General features: G+C 41.7%; 1 protein-coding gene across 1 annotated transcript in view; it reads left to right on the top strand.

Moving 5' to 3' along the window:
* Positions 1-19,466, top strand: part of LOC115657565 (schwannomin-interacting protein 1) — a 470,940-nt gene that overhangs the window by 204,986 nt on the left and 246,488 nt on the right. The window lies entirely within an intron of this gene.

Below are 19,466 nucleotides of genomic sequence, written 5' to 3'. Positions count from 1 at the left end.
CCCATCAACATCAGTGAACCACACAGCTATATAACACTTAGAAAATCTGCCTCACTTTTCAGAATACTCAGGCTAAAAAAATCCTTCCTCGCAGTGCTGTTTGTTTGAGTATTAGTAACCAGGTTCTGCTCAATAAGGAAACAGGCTATTATTGACCTAAATAGCCTTTCAGGGCTCAGTGTTTTTTTAAGTACTCATTATGTACAGGCTCTACATAATCCAAGTTGCTTTGCTTTGCTTTGCTTTTCTGATCCTACCTGGAGACCTAGAAATTCAGCTCACATTGGAAGATTAGAAATAGGTGTTTAAAAAAGTACAGACTAGCTACAAGCAGTAATCAGCTATTACACTAGTTTGTCTTCTTCATTGTACAAAAAAACCCACAAAGTACAACAACTAAAGCATTTATTGCACCAACATACACCTCTACCCCATTATAATGTGATCCTCTGAAGTAAAAAAATCTCACTGCTTTATAGGTGAGACGGCGTTATATCGGATTTGGTCTGGTAGGGCACACCGGCAAAAGCCGGTATGTCGTGCCGGACTGGACCGGCTTCCCCAGTGATGATTTAAAGGGCCCAGTGCTCCAGCCGCTGCGGGGAGCCCCAGGCCCTTTAAATCAATGCCGGAGCTCCAGCAGCGGGGCTCCGGCGGGGATTTAAAGGGCTCGGGGCTCCCCACAGTGGCTGGAGCCTCTGACCCTTTAAATCACCGCTGGAGCTCTGGCAGCAGGGCTTGGGCAGTGATTTAAAGGACCCGGGCTCCACACAATTTCAGATATAATGTGGTAAAGCAGCGGGGCTCGGGTGGTGCTTTAAAGGGCCCAGGGCTTTACTGCATTATATCTGAATTCGTTTTATATCGGGTCGCATTCTGTCAGGTTAGAGATATATTATTAATATGGAAACCTAAGGAGCAAAACATTCCTCCTTTCCTTTCCTTTCGGTAGTTAGATCAGATGTACTATTCGTAAAGATCATTTAAATTATGTACAAAGGCATCATCCTGCCCTTCAAATGCCACCAGTTTTGATATTACCCACAATTCACTGTCAGTTCTTCTTTTAGAGAAACACAATTGTCTAATAGAATTGTTATTTCAATTTATAGCAAAGGCAGAAATGTCCAGCAATGAGGTTTCCCCTCCCCCTTTGTGTGGTCTAGGATCAGTGCTTGGCAAGCATGTATGATCCTGAAAGGTCTCTTTCCCCTTCTCTCCCCAAACTTCCTAGTCTCTCTCAGAGTAGTACATAGTAGGGACATGAATCCCCACTCTGAGAGATGCTTAGCCAGAGGATTACAAAGGATTGGACAGACACAACCTGTGGCTCCACTCCCTTCCAAGACCCATGCTTCTGTTAAGTGAAGAAGCCAAGGTACCCTATGGAAAGGGCAAGGAAAAGCTCTGAGCTCATGCATTTGGCTTTGCCACTATTTCTGCTTTTCACTGACCCTATACAAGTGATTGATTGGATTGAACAAAGGTTGTACAATAGGGAGGAGGTAAAGCTGATGCATTCCAGATATTGGTCACATGACCTCTGTAAAGTTGTTGTACCAGCTTGGGGGACACAGTGCCTCAATAGTTCAGATTGAGGGGTTTCTTGGGTTCAGTTCTATCGGAACCATAAATATCGCGAGAATCTGAAAGTCTTGTTTTGTGTCTAGAAATAAGTGATCAGTATAAGTCAACATCTTCACAGATCTTGCTACATTTTACATTTAACAATAGCTGCTTGCTTTCCTTTGCTCCATGTGGTGTCAGTCATGTACCTTTAGGCTGGGAGCACAGTTACATATATGCCTACACATTTCCAAAAGTGTTCACTAATGGGTGCCCAGCTTGAGACACTTTAGGCCCTTTCTAGGAAATTTCTAGGAGAGCAGAGGGCCTGTAGCTCCAGCTGATGTCACAGTGAGCTGCAGGTGCTCAGGACTTTTGAAAATTGGTCCCAAAGATTTGCACTTGGCACCCAAAATCTGAGGCACTCAAAATCAGTAGCCACTCTTGAAAACCACAGCCTTATAGAATAAGTTCTTATGCAGCTGGGACAGCACCTTTGCTTACAGATAAAATAGAACAGTGTGTCTTTGAAAAGCTATGACACTATATTAATCCTGTGCTGCTTCTTTGCATCATGAGAACTATAAATAATGCAGAATAATTTGAGGTAAATTGTCTTCTCTTTTCATGCAAAAGAACATGTGGGATTCTGACTTGCACTAGTCTGCAGTAATATGACAACATGGTGCTATTACAGGTGCATTTCTGTTCTACTAATACCAGACTTCCTCATTGCACTTTTAATATTTTTTTAAAAATCACATTACTACAATCAGGTCACTTTACACATCTCCGAACTTCAGCAAAAACAAATGCCTCCAAGAATTTCCTATGACCAGACACAATTACACTGACCCTGTTGGCAGCAGCGGCAAAAATAAATGTCATAGCAGATGGTAAATTCAGACATTTGTTTTCTTTGGGCTGGCTTAAAATTGATCTTTTCTGCAGTTTTTAATATCTTTAACTACCCTCTTATGACCATAAGAAGAATGGTTTCACATTGATTGAAGTTGGAATTTTAATCAAGCATTCTGGTAGTCCTAGTTAATAGGATATATGCCTTGCATGATGAAACTAATGTAACATTTTACAGTGCTCTAAATACAGGATATTCTAAGTATAGGGAAATAATGTATCTCAGATACTAGGATATGATAACTGTTGCATTTTAATGGTAACCACAGTATCTTTCACCATGTGTGTTTATCTATGAAACTTCAACACCAAACTAAAAATTTTCATTCCTGAAAGGTGGTGTTTACCTTCAAATGTTACTAACTTCAAGATGTTTCCAGGACTGGGCCCTTCACCCAATTAAGGTTCTGATTCTGCAGGCACTTAAGCACAGGCATAATTTACAAGAACAATCCCATTGAAATCAAAGTGATTACACATGAATAAAGTGATGTGCACTTAACTGTTCACAAGATCAGGACCATAAACTGCTGTTTCACTTTATCTGAGCCAAACCTGAATAACTGCTAAGAAGCAGATGACCACCTGGTGTTAATATGGTGCTCTGAATTACTTGGATCAGGAATGGCCCAGATGAAAGTCTAGTATGAAAAATTTACCTAAGCTTAACAATAATGTTACAATCAATAAGTGATAGGTAATGTAGGGTTTTTTAAAAACATCTACAAACTGGTTTTGCTTTTTAAAATCCCTTAACATTTTTCAGATTGCCATTCAAACCATTTTACATTGTGTATGCTTTCCAGATCAATAAAAATAGTGGAGGGGAACTGGTTAAGGAGAATAAACCATCCTTTTCTCATGAATCCTGCCAGGAACTATTTCAGATCATATTATTTCAACAGCTATCAAGGTAAAAAATGCCAGAAAATAAGAGTGACTTTAAACAAAGCACAATTTTACCACAGAACATGAATAAGTTATTATTGTTATTTATCATGTGTGTTTGTTATGTTGAGGGTCTAATGGAGAACAGGGCCCCATCGTATTAGGCACTGTATTGCTTTAGAGAATTCTTTTTCCTCAAAAGAATATCTTTGTATTACCTAACCAATCTTTGTGTTTTGGTCCATGAAAAACAAATTTGTTTAAGTCCATATCAGGGTTGCTACTTATCGCAGTATTCCCTTATCATCTGGATTTTGTCACTGAGACTAAAAAATAATAGTCTTTATTTATAATACATTCTTCCCTCTCTTCCTCCTGCCATTCTCACACACAAAACATCATTAAAATACAATGACAGGATGTATTAGGCACCTCCTTAAAAATCAAACAATTTAATCAACAGAGGTGGGAGATGGACATGAGGAAGGCAGACGAGTTGGGGGACCTGGGGCCAAAGGACAGCTGGAGGCTGCTGAGTGAGGGCGTTGATGGTAGAGACAAAGCTATGTTGAGTAACTGGAACCAGATGGGGTTTGTTGGAGACCTTTTGCTCTAGTAGCTGTGGGGATTGATCTAATCTGCTGCACCCTCTTTCTCTGCTCTGAATACACCTTGCAGCAAAGCTGCGTTTTGTTCTAGCTACTAAATTAAAAGGCCTTTGGCCACATGCACTCTCCTGCTGATCAAGGTGGCTTTCTTGGCTCCCTCCTGGCTCCACAAATAATTTCCACAGCATACGCAAACACCCCAACCTGAAACATCAGTCACTTCTCTGTAGCCACCTCCCACTCAATATTGCCGTAGTCCATCCAGCTTTCTCAAGTCCCTGTTCTGAGGTCACCTCTTTCCAGGACTCTGTCCTGCTTCAGGGTCAAATCATACTGCCCCCAGTTCCTTCCCTCTCCCATATATCAAATAACAGGGCCCCTTGACTGGTGAAGTACTTCCTCATGTCCCCTCCTCTAATGCAGCAGGAGTAGCCTCTGTGCTTACTAGTAGTGGCTTCCCCAGCCCTGCCTACTTCTTGTAGTACTAGACCTCTCTTTGGAAGAGGCAGAATTCAAAAGACCATCTGCAGAACCCCCTTCTGCTTGCTGCGTGAAGTGAATCCCCCTCCTACATCACCACTAGTAGGTGTAGTCTGCAAGAGGGCCCCCTTAGGGGGGAACAAAAACCAAACAAACAATATTTTCTAGGATTTAAAAACAAAACAGAATTGCTGTTTAACTACTCAAGATCCTCAGAGTTATGAAGAGTGCAAATTACAGAGAGAACAGGGTTTCAGGAGGAGAAAAAGACAAACAGCTAAGCATGATGAAAAATGAGCTGAGAGTGAAAACAGACACTGAAAAGAGAAGAGACCTCAAGATGCAAATGAAAAAGAGGAGAATACGAAAAGGGAAAAAAGAAAGGAAAAATCCACTCAACTGTGCAAAGGGTTGTTTTTTTTAATGTTGTAAAAGGCTGGCTTTCATCATAATTTTCAGTGTCTAATTTAATGATGTGTGGGCTGTTTCCTGTAAAAAGAAAAAAAACAAACAAAAGCTTGTGTAAATTTTCCCAGCTTCTGGATTAGGAAAGGTTATACCCTCTCCCTGAACCTAGCCCTCTACACTTCCTTTTATTTTCTTTCTGGAAACTTAACAGGTGTTCAATAACAGTGATGTCAGGACAGTGCTCTGTACACAGATGGTTAAAGAGAACAGTTAATCATTGAAAAATGAATGGAGAGAAAGCCTAGGGGCAGAGCTACAGCAGAGGTGGTTGCTAGGGGCATAAGAGGCTTAGATACAGGAGAATCTGTATGTTTTATAAGGGCTCCCACATCTCTCTCTCTGGAATTACATACTTGCAGGGGAGCTGTTTACAAGATGATAACCAAAAACTACATCTGAGAATGCTGATGTGCCTTGCACTGTGAGTGCTGGATAGTTTGCTGATTTGCAGTATATAAGAAAATAAAGTGATACTAGGAAATTTCATTTTGCATTCTGATAATTACCTATTTAACCTCCAATCTCTTGGTTTATGGTGTTGCCAAAAGATGTTAATGGAATTAAAGCCCGGGTAATGACGTTGCTTATCTTCTACACTGCAATCAATTTAAAAGTATTTGTGAGTTGTAAATTAAAATGAAAAATCTACCCAAGCAAAGTAAAATACATACTTAAGAAGTAATACACAATTAACCTCCAGATATCTTGTTTGCAACCTGCCCATGGAAGGAATAGCATGCAGTCCATTAGAATCAGAAAGGCATTTAGGTAACAAAATATCTGTTTGTTGGGATAGAAACCTCCTAGCTAGCTAGGAGGCTTTGTGTTGAAGCTAAAACAGCAACATGAAATATTTAGGTGTTCTGAGTGTAATTTTTATTGTGACATAAAATCATGCAGAATAAAGACTGTAAAAACTCTTTCAAGGAAGCAGCACAAATCACAGTGGCAGAAACAAACAAACACACCTTTATTAGAGAAAATAGGACTTGCACTATTTTTTTAAACTGATGCATATTGCTTACATGCACACTGATCATTCATACTAAGCTATAGAAAAATATAGATACCCCAAAAGTGCAGTGTGCATGGCTTGTCTCTTTCATAACCACCTCTATATGTCTAAATTGAATTTGTATGGTAAGAAAAGAAGTGTATGGTTTAAAAGGTCTTTTATATTTAAATGAATGTAGAGAAAAGGACAAACTGATTATACCTATTATACTGTGCAATATAAAATAAATTAGACATCAAACATCAAAAACTGTTTAATATACAAAATATTATGTGCGTGAGGTGTTCATTTCATTTGGCCTTCATCCCCACTTCTATGCTTAAATCAGGAAACATATGCCCTTAGAGGGCTTTGTACCTGACCAGAATACAAGGACATTGAAATATTCCAAAAACTTTAGAAGCAGACACGATTTGTCAAATGCAGGCATACCAAAGTCTCTGCAATACTCCTTTAGCCGGTAAATTGTAGAAGAGAAATTCATGGGCTCATGAAAAAGCAATTGCTGAGAATTAAATGCTCCTTTTATGCTACCTGATTTGCTTGCACGTTCTAAAGTCTTCCATTAGAGTTCCAATGAGTGGCATTGGGCTACATTATATTTTTACAAATCACAAGATAAAACTATGTTACCAAATATGATGAAGCTCATCAGAAATTAAAAATGACCTTTCCACTAGAAGCTTGAATAACAGCGATTTGATCTGAAATGGAGGTGCTGACCACAGAGTGAAACCAAACTCTTTTAATTAATGTAAACAGGACAGTGAAACTTCACACACACACCCCTTTAAAATTTCATGCAAAATATTGTGACTACTTCCTGCATATTTTTTCATGAAATTTCTTTAAAATTGCCATGTTCACCAAAAACATGTAGAATTCAAATTTTTGCAGTTTTCAAGACCAAATTATTTTTGGTTAAATGCAATTTCATGTTTCTAATTTTTAAATACATTTTTTATTTTATTTCAAAGCCAAAAAGCCCTGTACAATGAAATGAGATTTTCTACAGAGGGACTTCTTTAAAAAAAATTCAAAATGAAATACAAAAACCAATTCATCTTTTCCGATTTTTTTTTCAAATCTTTTCCATGACTATAGTCAATGAAATGGAGTTTGCCGTTCTGGTCTGAATAGGTAATGGCTAATCTTACCCTTTTCCTCACCTGCACTCTCACTTCTCAGAATGTTACATGCTTTTAAAAATCCAGAGCACTGATACATTATTGTTCACTGTGTGCATCCCTTACTCTGTCTAAATGGACTAGTCTGGGCCTATGAGAACATTCCAGTGCTAATTCTCACAGGTCTGATTCCTCTCAGGAAGTAGGAAGGCGAAGCACCTGATTTGTGCTTTTTATGCAGGTTATGCACAGTGATTCTTGCTTGCAGAAGAGAGTCACAAAAATGTAAAATGTGCAAGATCTCTTCAGACAATATAATCATTTGTAAACAACGAGGAAAGCCAGGAGGATAACCCTGTAAGTGCTTTCTCTCTCATGTCATAACAGATTGAATTTTTTACTGCTGTCGGCCACTTCTTAATTCCTGCTTCCAGGAGTTCTAGGGACTTGTCCTCCCCAGATCCCAGAAGGAAGGGGAGTTTCAGAGATGTGTCCATTGGAACAAGTAGCCTTCAAGATCAACCAGCTGGGGACCACAGCTCCAGTCTCTCAAGTTGTAATGAGTTTGGGAAAAGTTACGCTGCCACTAATGCCTGCTGTCAAGAGATGGATTTGCAACCAGCTCTTGTGTGGGGCATTGGACAGGACAGTGATAGCATGTAACAGGGTTCATGACCTGTTCCTCTTCCTGGGGCCCATTTGCCCTCCCCAACAAGGCTTGAAGAGGCTTCAGGGTTGTGCAACACCTGTGTCTTTTATTTACTTATCGTCGTCCCACCACCAGTATTGATCTACATACAAGCTTTACTGGTTTGGTTACCTCTCTTACATGCAGAGTCGGCCTTCACCTAGGAGGCCTCCAGTTCCCTCCCTGACTGCCTCCCTCCCAGCCTGTATAGCCCTTGGCTTGTCAGGCCAGCACGTGTTGCCAATCCTCAGGTCAGCATCAGACCTTTTCCCTTGATTAGAGCTGACCAGGCAGGGACTAATTAGGTGCTTCTGCACCAATACCCTGCTACATAACATTAGTGTGAGCACATCTCTCACGTTGTGGACAGTCAAGTATCAGACATATCATAAACATTGAGAAGGTGCTTCTATGTGCAGCCTGGACAACCATGTATTTGGTGTTTGCAGAAGCAGTAACCCTTAAAGCATAGCACACACTATGCTGTTAATCAGGATTCTATGCTGTTAATCAGGAGTTTTTCAGGCCTCATTCCACATAGGACAGAGCTTATTCAGTGAGGCACAGGTTACCCACATACCAAAGGACAGTTTTTCCACAACACGAGGTTTGGTTTTGGCACTGTTGCATACACCTTTGTCAGAGTGTTGAGAGTCGTAGCTTCGGTAGGGTTTATTTTGCCTGATTCCAAATGAGTCTAGTTCCAGTTTCCACTGGAAAGTCACTGACCCACAATTCAAAGATAGTGTCCATTTGCCTACCTCTCTGCCTAACAAAGTGAATGGTACACCAAAAACTGTCTTCACAATTTCACTTGTGACCAGGAGATAGGCAATCTGTGGTAAGTACAGACTTCTTCCTGTCTGTCTGGAATGCTGTGAGTGTGTGAAAGAGACTCCTAGTTGTTGGGCCCTTAACAAACTCATGCAGGACTTAATAACCCCTTTCTGACTGCTGGCTGTTTATTGGGCCCCTCCAATAGCCAGCTGGACAATATTGCTTGGAACATGTTGATAGGGAAGAATGAGTTCATGGGAGTAAGCCATTGGGCAGGCGGCAGTAAGAATCTGGGCATGTCATAAGACCCAGTGTTCATATAACGATTAGATATTTTCCAGAGGTCAAAAATATGAGCACATGAGAACAAGATGATCTGCAGAACTGCATCATGAGTTTCCAGCCAATGATGTTAGAAAGTGCGGTACATTGACTGTTCACATTTGAGGGACTTGGGTGATAGATCACTTTGCTTCTCCTTGAAACAAGGTGGAAGGTGCAGTGGTTCATATTATTGGGTTCAATCATGTTCACGACTCAGCACAAGCTACTCTGTGTCATAGATGGTAGTAGTAGTTATGAGTGTGCTATTGTCCTAACCATTGTAGAAACAAGTACAAAGACACAGGTTTCTACTGATTTAGGAAGATATTTAGGTGCCTAAAGGTGCAGATAGTGGCATCATGGAATTTACAAAAGCTCTCAAGCAGGTTAGATACCTAAGTCCCATTCAGTGGTAGTTAGATGCCTAAGCTGCTTAGTACCATTGTAAATAAGTAAGCACTTATCTGCATCTTTAGGTACCTAAAAACCTTTGTAAAGGCTGAACCTTAACCAGTGGGCGGGGCATTCACTCAGGCCAGGGCTTTATAAAGCTGCGCACAAGCGACCAGGGAGCTTAGCGAACAGGAGCTGCTAACAGGGAGTTTTGCAAGGGAGTTTGCAAGGGGAGTAGGAAGGGAGGGGGTGTCCCTTGTCGGTCGCATCTGTGACCCACTGGTCCCCTGAACCCATAACCTGACCATATTGAAAACCTTTCTGTTTACAGCAGAGAGGACTTTGAGAGAGTTTGACAGAGGGAGGCTTACAATGGTGAGGAGGACCCGCAACACCTGTGCTAGCACTACTTCTGTCTCCTCCACCTGCGCCTGTAGCCAGACAGAGCACCAAAGCATGGATGCTTTTACCCAGATTCTGGTGTGGGCTTGCAAAGACTGTAATTTGCAATTTCCACTTACTGATATCCAGGCTGGGGGTGGCATCCAATGTGAAAGGTGCCTGCTGGTGGAATCTCTCAGGCAGCAGGTGGGAGAGCTACAGGAGGAGGTGGCCAGGCTGAGGAACATCCATGCCCATGAGCAATTCCTGGACAGTATCCATGTGGAGACAGCTGATGGTGCTGTCCCTGTTGACAGGACTACTGACACTCCAGTGGAGGAGATGCTTCACACTCCAGTGGAGGAGGAGGCTCAGGGCGGACACAGCCAGCTGGTTACTTCTAGCAGCAGGCAGTGCTCCACCGCTGCTGCGAACCCTCCTGTTGTGGTAAAAGATAACCATTATGCTCTTCTTGATACAGGAGAGAAGAAATCACCCCCAGTAGTTAAGGGGGTGAAGCCTCGTACCCCTAAGGCTGGGAGGACTGCTGCCACCACTGATAAGAAACGTAGGGTAGTGGTGGTTGGAGACTCTCTGCTGAGGGGGACGGAGACACCAATCTGTCGCCCTGACCGTTCGTCCCGGGAGGTATGCTGTCTGCCAGGGGCCCGTATCCGAGATGTTACAGAGGCTTTGTCGAGGATTATCCGGCCTTCTGACTACTATCCCATGCTACTCATCCATGTAGGCACAAATGATACTGCGAGGTGTGATGCTGAGCAGATCAAGAGTGACTACAGGGCTCTGGGAGTACGGGTTAAGGAGTTTGGAGCGCAGGTGGTATTCTCTTCGATTCTTCCTGTTGAAGGTAGGGGTCCGGGCAGAAACAGATGCATCGTGGAGGTGAATGCCTGGCTGCGAAGATGGTGTCGCCAGGAGGGCTTTGGCTTCCTCGACCACGGGATGCTATTTGAGGAAGGACTGCTAGGAACAGATGGCGTTCACCTTTCGAAGCGGGGAAAGGCCTTATTTGCGCACAGACTGGCTAACCTAGTAAGGAGGGCTTTAAACTAGGTTCGACGGGGACAGGTGAGCAAAGCCCACAGGTAAGTGGGGAACAAGACCTGGGAGATGGGTTGGTAACAGGAGGGAGCACGGGCTATAATGGCAGAGAGGAAGGAGGGTCAGGGCAAAGCTGGGAGGCGAGATCAAACCAGTATCTTAGATGCCTTTATACAAATGCAAGAAGTATGGGTAATAAGCAGGAAGAACTGGAAGTGCTAATAAATAAATACAACTATGACATTATTGGCATTACTGAAACTTGGTGGGATAATACACACGACTGGAATGTTGGTGTAGATGGGTATAATTTGCTCAGGAAGGATAGACAGGGGAAAAAGGGAGGAGGTGTTGCCTTATATATTAAAAATGTACACACTTGGACTGAGGTGGAGATGGACATAGGAGACAGAAGGGTGGAGAGTCTCTGGGTTAGGCTAACAGGGGTAAAAAACACAGGTGATGTCGTGCTGGGAGTCTACTACAGGCCACCTAATCAGGCGGAAGAGGTGGATGAGGCTTTTTTCAAACAATTAACAAAATCATCCAAAGCCCAAGATTTGGTGGTGATGGGGGACTTCAACTACCCAGATATATGTTGGGAAAATAACACCGCGGGGCACAGACTATCCAATAAGTTCCTGGACTGCATTGCAGACAACTTTTTATTTCAGAAAGTTGAAAAAGCTACTAGGGGGGAAGCTGTTCTAGACTTGATCTTAACTAATAGGGAGGAACTTGTTGAGAATTTGAAAGTAGAAGGAAGCTTGGGTGAAAGTGATCATGAACTCATAGAATTTGCAATTCTAAGGAAAGGTAGAAGGGAGTACAGCAGAATAGAGACAATGGATTTCAGGAAGGCGGATTTTGGTAAGCTCAGAGAGCTGATAGGCAAGGTCCCATGGGAATTAAGACTGAGGGGAAAAACAACTGAGGAAAGTTGGCAGTTTTTCAAAGGGACGCTATTAAGGGCCCAAAAGCAAGTTATTCCGATGGTTAGGAAAGATAGAAAATGTGGCAAAAGACCACCTTGGCTTACCCTTGAGATCTTGCGGGACCTACAAAATAAAAAGGCATCATATAAAAAATGGAAACTAGGTCAGATCACGAAGGATGAATATAGGCAAATAACCCAGGAATGCAGAGGCAAGATTAGACAAGCAAAGGCACAAAATGAGCTCAAACTAGCTATGGGAATAAAGGGAAACAAGAAGACTTTTTATCAATACATTAGAAGCAAGAGGAAGACTAAGGACAGGGTAGGCCCACTGCTCAATGAGGAGGGGGGAACAGTAACGGGAGACTTGGAAATGGCAGAGATGCTTAATGACTTCTTTGTTTCGGTCTTCACTGAGAAGTCTGAAGGAATGTCTAGTATAGTGAATGCTTACGAGAAGAGGGTAGGTTTAGAAGAGAAAATAACGAAAGAGCAAGTAAAAAATCACTTAGAAAAGTTAGATGCCTGCAAGTCACCAGGGCCTGATGAAATGCATCCTAGAATACTCAAGGAGTTAATAGAAGAGGTATCTGAGCCTCTAGCTATTATCTTTGGGAAATCATGGGAGACGGGGGAGATTCCAGAAGACTGGAAGGGGGCAAATATAGTGCCCATCTATAAAAAGGGAAATAAAAACAACCCAGGAAACTACAGACCTGTTAGTTTAACTTCTGTGCCAGGGAAGATAATGGAGCAGGTAATCAAAGGCATCCTCTGCAAACACTTGGAAGGTGGTAAGGTAATAGGGAATAGCCAGCATGGATTTGTAAAGAACAAATCGTGTCAAACCAATCTGATAGCGTTCTTTGATAGGATAACGAGCCTTGTGGATAAGGGAGAAGCGGTGGATGTGATATACCTAGACTTTAGTAAGGCATTTGATACGGTCTCGCATGATATTCTTATAGATAAGCTAGGAAAGTACAACTTAGATGGGGCTACTATAAGGTGGGTGCATAACTGGCTGGATAACCGTACTCAGAGAGTAGTTGTTAATGGCTCCCAATCCTGCTGGAAAGGTATAACAAGTGGGGTTCCGCAGGGGTCTGTTTTGGGGCCGGTTCTGTTCAATATCTTCATCAACGATTTAGATGTTGGCATAGAAAGTACGCTTATTAAGTTTGCGGATGATACCAAACTGGGAGGGATTGCAACTGCTTTGGAGGACAGGGTCAAAATTCAAAATGATCTGGACAAGTTGGAGAAATGGTCTGAGGTAAACAGGATGGAGTTCAATAAAGATAAATGCAAAGTGCTCCACTTAGGAAGGAACAATCAGTTTCACACATACAGAATGGGAAGAGACTGTCTAGGAAGAAGTATGGCAGAAAGAGATCTAGGGGTCATAGTGGACCACAAGCTTAATATGAGTCAACAGTGTGATACTGTTGCAAAAAAAGCAAACGTGATTCTGGGATGCATAAACAGGTGTGTTGTAAACAAGACACGAGAAGTCATTCTTCCGCTTTACTCTGCGCTGGTTAGGCCTCAACTGGAGTATTGTGTCCAGTTCTGGGCACCGCATTTCAAGAAAGATGTGGAGAAATTGGAGAGGGTCCAGAGAAGAGCAACAAGAATGATTAAAGGTCTTGAGAACATGACCTATGAAGGAAGGCTGAAGGAATTGGGTTTGTTTAGTTTGGAAAAGAGAAGACTGAGAGGGGACCTGATAGCAGTTTTCAGGTATCTAAAAGGGTGTCATCAGGAGGAGGGAGAAAACTTGTTCACGTTAGCCTCTAATGATAGAACAAGAAACAATGGGCTTAAACTGCAGCAAGGGAGATTTAGGTTGGACATTAGGAAAAAGTTCCTAACTGTCAGGGTAGTTAAACACTGGAATAGATTGCCTAGGGAAGTTGTGGAATCTCCATCGCTGGAGATATTTAAGAGTAGGTTAGATAAATGTCTATCAGGGATGGTCTAGACAGTATTTGGTCCTGCCATGAGGGCAGGGGACTGGACTCGATGACCTCTCGAGGTCCCTTCCAGTCCTAGAGTCTATGAATCTATGAATCTAGTCCTAAGTCCCTACCAAAAGAAATCTGATGAGGTTCAACAAGGACAAGTGCAGAGTCCTGCATTTAGGACGGAATAATCCCATGCAAGGCTACAGACTAGGGACCGAATGGCTAGGCAGCAGTTCTGCAGATAAGGACCTAGGGGTTACAGTGGATGAGAAGCTGGATATGAGTCGACAGTGTGCCCTTGTTGCCAAGAAAGTTAACGGCATTTGGGGCTGTATAAGTAGGGGCATTGCCAGCAGATCAAGGGATGTGATCATTCCCCTCTATTCAACATTGGTGAGGCCTCCTCTGGAGTACTGTGTCCAGTTTTGGGCCCCACACTACAAGAAGGATGTGGAATAATTGGAAAGAGTTCAACGGAGGGCAACAAAAATGATTAAGGGGCTGAAGCACATGATTTATGAGGAGAAGCTGAGGGAACTGGGATTATTTAGACTGCAGAAGAGAAGAACAAGGGGGGATTTGATAGCTGCTTTCAGCTACCTGAAAGGAGGTTCCAAAGAGGATGGATTGAGACTGTTCTCAGTGGTAGCAGATGACAGAACAAGGAGTAATGGTCTCAAGTTGCAGTAGGGGAGGTTTAGGTTGGATATTAGGAAAAGCTTTTTCACTAGGAGGTTGGTGAAGCACTGGAATGGATTACCTAGGAAGGTGGTGGAGTCTCCGTCCTTAGGGGTTTTTAAGGTCAGGCTTGACAAAGCCCTGGCTAGGATGATTTAGTTGGGGATTGGTCCTGCTTTGAGCAGGGGGTTGGACTAGATGACCTCCTGAAGTCCCTTCCAACCCTGATATTCTGTGATTCTATACCTTATCATTGATTCTATTGCTTCTCAGACTGCTGCAGAAAGTTAGATTTGAGCTCAACTGACAGAGCCTGATTGTACCCAATAGCTAAAGAAGTCCTGACTTGCCCTGCTAACAGCCCTCATTCCACTCCTCTGATAGATGATCCAAACATATTCATCATTCTTGGAAAGTAATCTGGAAAGCTGTCGAGAGGTGGATTATGAGGAAAGAGACATTTTCACAAAAATCCTTCCGATCCTGTAATCTTTAAAAGAAGTTAGCAACCAATAGCATATGTAAAAAGGGAAGGAACTTGCACTTTTCTCTCTCCAGGAAGTTTCATGCCAACTCCTCATTCACTGTAACCATCCTGGAATAGCTGATGGAAGTTTCCTCCCTAATATTCAGGTCAGAACCATTTGTGGAAATTTGATCCTTTGTGTTCTTGTATGTCTCAAGGAATGGAATCTGTTGCAAGTTTGGTCAGTATCTGGCTGTGGTCAATCCTGTTAAAGCTTCTGTCTAGACTTTTCAAATATAAGTACCTAAAGTTAAGCACCTAAAGTCACATATATCCACAATGTAAGTGGCCTGCTTTTCCGAGGTGCTGAGCACCTACAGTTCGCATTGACATCCATGGGAGTTGTATGTGCTTAGCACTTCTGATTATTAAGATCCCTTATTTAGGTGTTTGATTTTAGATATCCAAGTAAGGAAATGTTGGCTTCTGTTGTTATGTCTCCAGAGCAGAATCCTTTCAGTATTAAGAGACATTTTTATAGACTTGTCACCTTAAATAGGATCTTGCTGGATAGGCTTTTGTATTGGGCAATCCAACTCCTAGCAGGAATAGGAATTTACTTTTTGACATCTCATTCTTCAAGGGCAGTGTTTTCTCCATGAGGAGAAGCAGGTCATGTTCCTCCACAGGTTATTTATTTAGTGCTCTCCAGGATTGCTCTTCTGCCTGCAGGAAGCATTGTATTCCACCCCGGTTGTATAGAATTCTGTAGGTTTTCTCCCTCATGTGCTGCAGCACTATTTATTTATTTATTTTATTTTATTTTGGTGAGTGGAATTACCTTTGTATGGGGCATAGCTGTTTGGCTCAGAAAATCTCTGTTGATCCTGGCAAATAAGACATCTAAAAATATATGTGCATCAAAAGAGCTTTGGTACTAGGTTCATTTTATAAATGAAACAAATTAATGGGAATATAGATATTGTTGCGACTGTTGTTGTGTCTTGCACTTGTGTTTAATTAGTCTGGCTGTGCAGAGGGCAGATAGAACTGAACGGTCTGGAACTGTACAGATTGTTGCTGGAGAAGTGACCTGTCTTTCTGCCTCATTAGACTGCTGCTTAGGAAACTCTTTAAATAAAAGTTAACCAATTTAACTCCAAGTGAGGACCAAACAATTTTTCAGCACAAATACAAGGATTTCAGATAATATACTATTGGAAATGCAATACACTAAGCTGAGATAGTGAACTGGTTGTTGGCACTCTGCCAATACCTGCTGGTGGTTGAGCTTTCCATTCCCACTGTGAGGTCAGAAGGAGGAAGAACTTTCTGACACCCTTCCCTTTACTTATTTTATTTATGAAGTTTCCATGGTGATTCATTATTGTAATATCTAAGCACCTCACAACCATTAATGAGTTAAGCCTCACAACACTCCTGTAATTTAGGGAAATAAATGTTTCATGTATAGTGTCCTTAATACAATGTATATGAAATTAGCAAAGTTGCATTAGAGGCCTGAATTAAAATAAATGATAGTGGTGTAAAGTAATGACTGTAGTAAAAAGATGACCACTTTCAGTGGATTTCAGAATAATTGTGAACCTGTTTTTAAGTCAGTCTTGATACATCTGTTGGAAAAAATGCATAGTTATATGTTAACTGCTTTATGCAGAAATTTATTATTTCAGAAAGATATCAGTTATAACAAAAGCAGAAATCTTATTTCGAGCTTGGAACCAAACTTGTTCAGAAGAGAGCAAATATTTCTCTAATTCATTTACATATGGATGTTCACCTGCCACATCAAGATAAAAAAGTGGCTGTCCATTAATTATGTCAACACTACTGTGACAATGGAGGGCCTGTATTTACATGGGGTGAAATGCAATACAGTATGTAATACTGATAATTCCTCTCCAATGTTTGATAAAAGAGTATCTTATTTATTGTTGGTTAACCTCTTGTTCATTGGTGCGGGAGGCAGAGAATGAATGTCACAATGTATTTTATGTTTTACACATAATTACAAAAAGCAGACAATGATAAAGTCAAAAGTTAGAATGGGCATTTTTCTCAAGAATTATGTGATTTTTGGGTGCTGCCAGGAAAATGAGCAGAAAGTAAGGGTCTTTCATATCAGCTTCTCCCTCTACCAGCCATCATGGTAGCATGTCACTGAACATTCCTTTGCTCAAGGAATTGGTAGCATTGCCTCTTTGGTATTCTAATCTCTTGCTAGCCGATCGAGTGAAAGACTAAGAACAGCAATCAAACTCTGGTTCGATGTGGTGCAGTTTCTTCACCACATGCCGGTTCAACATGAAGTATTCCAATCTTCCTGTTCAATATTTTTTTATTTGACATCTCCCTGAAATAACTTGTCTCATGAAACAATAACAAATGTAAATTTACAATATGATCTGTGCAGAGGCTATGACAGAACAATGAGCAATCGTCTAAAGTTGCAGAGGGGGAAGTTTACGTTGGATATTAGGAAAAACTTTTTCACTAGGAGGGTGGTGAAGCACTGGAATGGGTTACCTAGAGAGGTGGTGGAATCTCCTTTCTTAGATGGTTTTAAGGTCAGGCCAGGCTGGTATGATTTAGTGGGGGATTGGTCCTGTTTGAGCATGAGGTTGGATTAGATGACCTCCTGAGGCCCCTTCCAGCCCTGATATTCTATGATTCTATGATCTGTATAATGTTATTGCAGTTTATGCTCCTGGGAAAATAGGTTTAGGGTAAAGCAGCATTGGTCTTGGAGTAAGAGGGGGGAAATAATGTAAATTGATTTCCATTTTTGATAATCTGGTGACTACTTTCTCTCTCTCTAGGCTAAATTCCCTTGCTGTAACTCCGATTACTTGATGATTGAAACCAAAGCAATTGAAGGCTTTAGTTTTACAGTGTTCATCACTGGTTACTTTAAAAAAAACCAGGGGTCAGCAACCTCTGGCATGCAGCTCGCCAGGGTAAACAAACTGGCCCGGCCCCCCAGGGTGCTTACCCTGGCGAGCTGCATGCCATTGGTTCTGATCCCTGAAGTAAACTTTAGTGAGAATGGGTTTGGCAGCTTCCCGAAGGTCTCAGAGGTTAGAAGATGCCATTGTTTTCTAAATTTCTTTAGACTAAAAATGTGAATGTAAAATGCATATCACCCACGGACTGTATCAAGCACTTTGAGTTTGGACACTTTACTGTTAGTCATTTCAGTGCAATCTCAATAGTGTAATAGGCAATCAGTTGTTGATTTATTTTACCCATTATTGAGCAGGAGCCACGAAAAATGTTTTAGTTCATGTACACATTTCAACTGAAAAGATGAATCTTCTAAGGATTTCCATGATTTCATCTTCTGACTGTGCTCAGTGAAAATACGTTTTTGCTTGCGGCATTAGAACTGTTTTTAGTTTGTCAGAGAGGAGGACAACAAGGTTAAAATGAATGCAATTTGTGTTTAATGGCAGAAAGTGAATTGTGCTAATTAAAACTAGATCTGGTTATTTCCTCAGTCCACATTAGTCTTTTGGTCACCTTTGCAGAGGACATGCAATTTAAGTACCATAGCCAAACTCAAATTTGGATAATTGCTGTACATTGTCTATGTAAATTGCCCCTGAAGTTTCATTTGCAGACATTATTCTGCCTCCTTTCCTAGCCTAATCTATTGTGTAGTCTTGCTATGCCTTGTTAAATAGGGTGTGCCTACAAGCACCAATTCATTTCAGCTATAGGTGAAATGACACATGTCTGTGTGTAAGTGATATCTTTGGGGATCAAAGGCACTAAATAACTATAAAGTCTTATTATTAAATGTCACAGTGTAAAATCACTTTATTGTATTCTGGAGCTAGAGTAGATTATTTTTTATAGTAACATAAATCGAACAACATAATGATTGCATCAGAGTAATACAGGCTAATCTGCTACAGTAAATACTATATATAGCAATGATTCTCAGCCAGGGGTCTGCGGCCCCCTGAGGCGCTATGAGCAGGTTTCAGGGGGCTGCCAAGCAGGACCAGCATCAGACTCACCGAGATGAAGGGCAGAAAGCTGAAGCCTCACCACATGGGGCTGATGTTTGGGTCCCTGAGCCCTGCCACCTAGAACTGAAGCCTGAGCAATATAGCTTCACAACATCCCCTGTGGCATGGGGCCCCAGGCAATTGCCCTGCTTGCTACCCTCTAATACTGGCCCTGGCTTTTATATGCAGAAAACCAGTTATTGTGGCACAGATGGGCTCTGGAGTATTTATAGCATGTTCAGGGGGCCTCAGAAAGAGAAAGGTTGAGAACACCTGATCTATAGTATCTTAACTGAAGAGTGGCATACAGTAGTTTTCATAACAAGTTATGCTTTAAAGCAAACCAAAAATGACTACAGTGCTCATTCCAATAACTTAGAATACTAGACTGAAGTTGACTATAATGACAAGATGCAGAGATTAAGTAGCCAGTTGTTCCAATTTATAGGGACACCCTAGGGTGGCCAGATATCCTGATTTATAGGGACAGTACCGATATTCGGGCTTTGTTCTAGATAGGCTCCTATTATCCCCACCCACTGTCCCGATTTTTCACACTTGCTATCTGATCACCCTATTACATCCATGAGGGCCGCTGAATTTAAACTGTAATGTGAAGAACCATAGGTTGAAATTGGCAAATCTAATATGCACTGGAAAATGAGGCACAAAATTACAGACTGAGCTTT

Source organism: Gopherus evgoodei, chromosome 9, assembly GCF_007399415.2.
Source record: "Gopherus evgoodei ecotype Sinaloan lineage chromosome 9, rGopEvg1_v1.p, whole genome shotgun sequence".
Classification (NCBI taxonomy): domain Eukaryota; kingdom Metazoa; phylum Chordata; order Testudines; family Testudinidae; genus Gopherus; species Gopherus evgoodei.
Note: the sequence above shows the minus strand (reverse complement) of the source record. Positions and strands in the feature narration are given on the sequence as shown.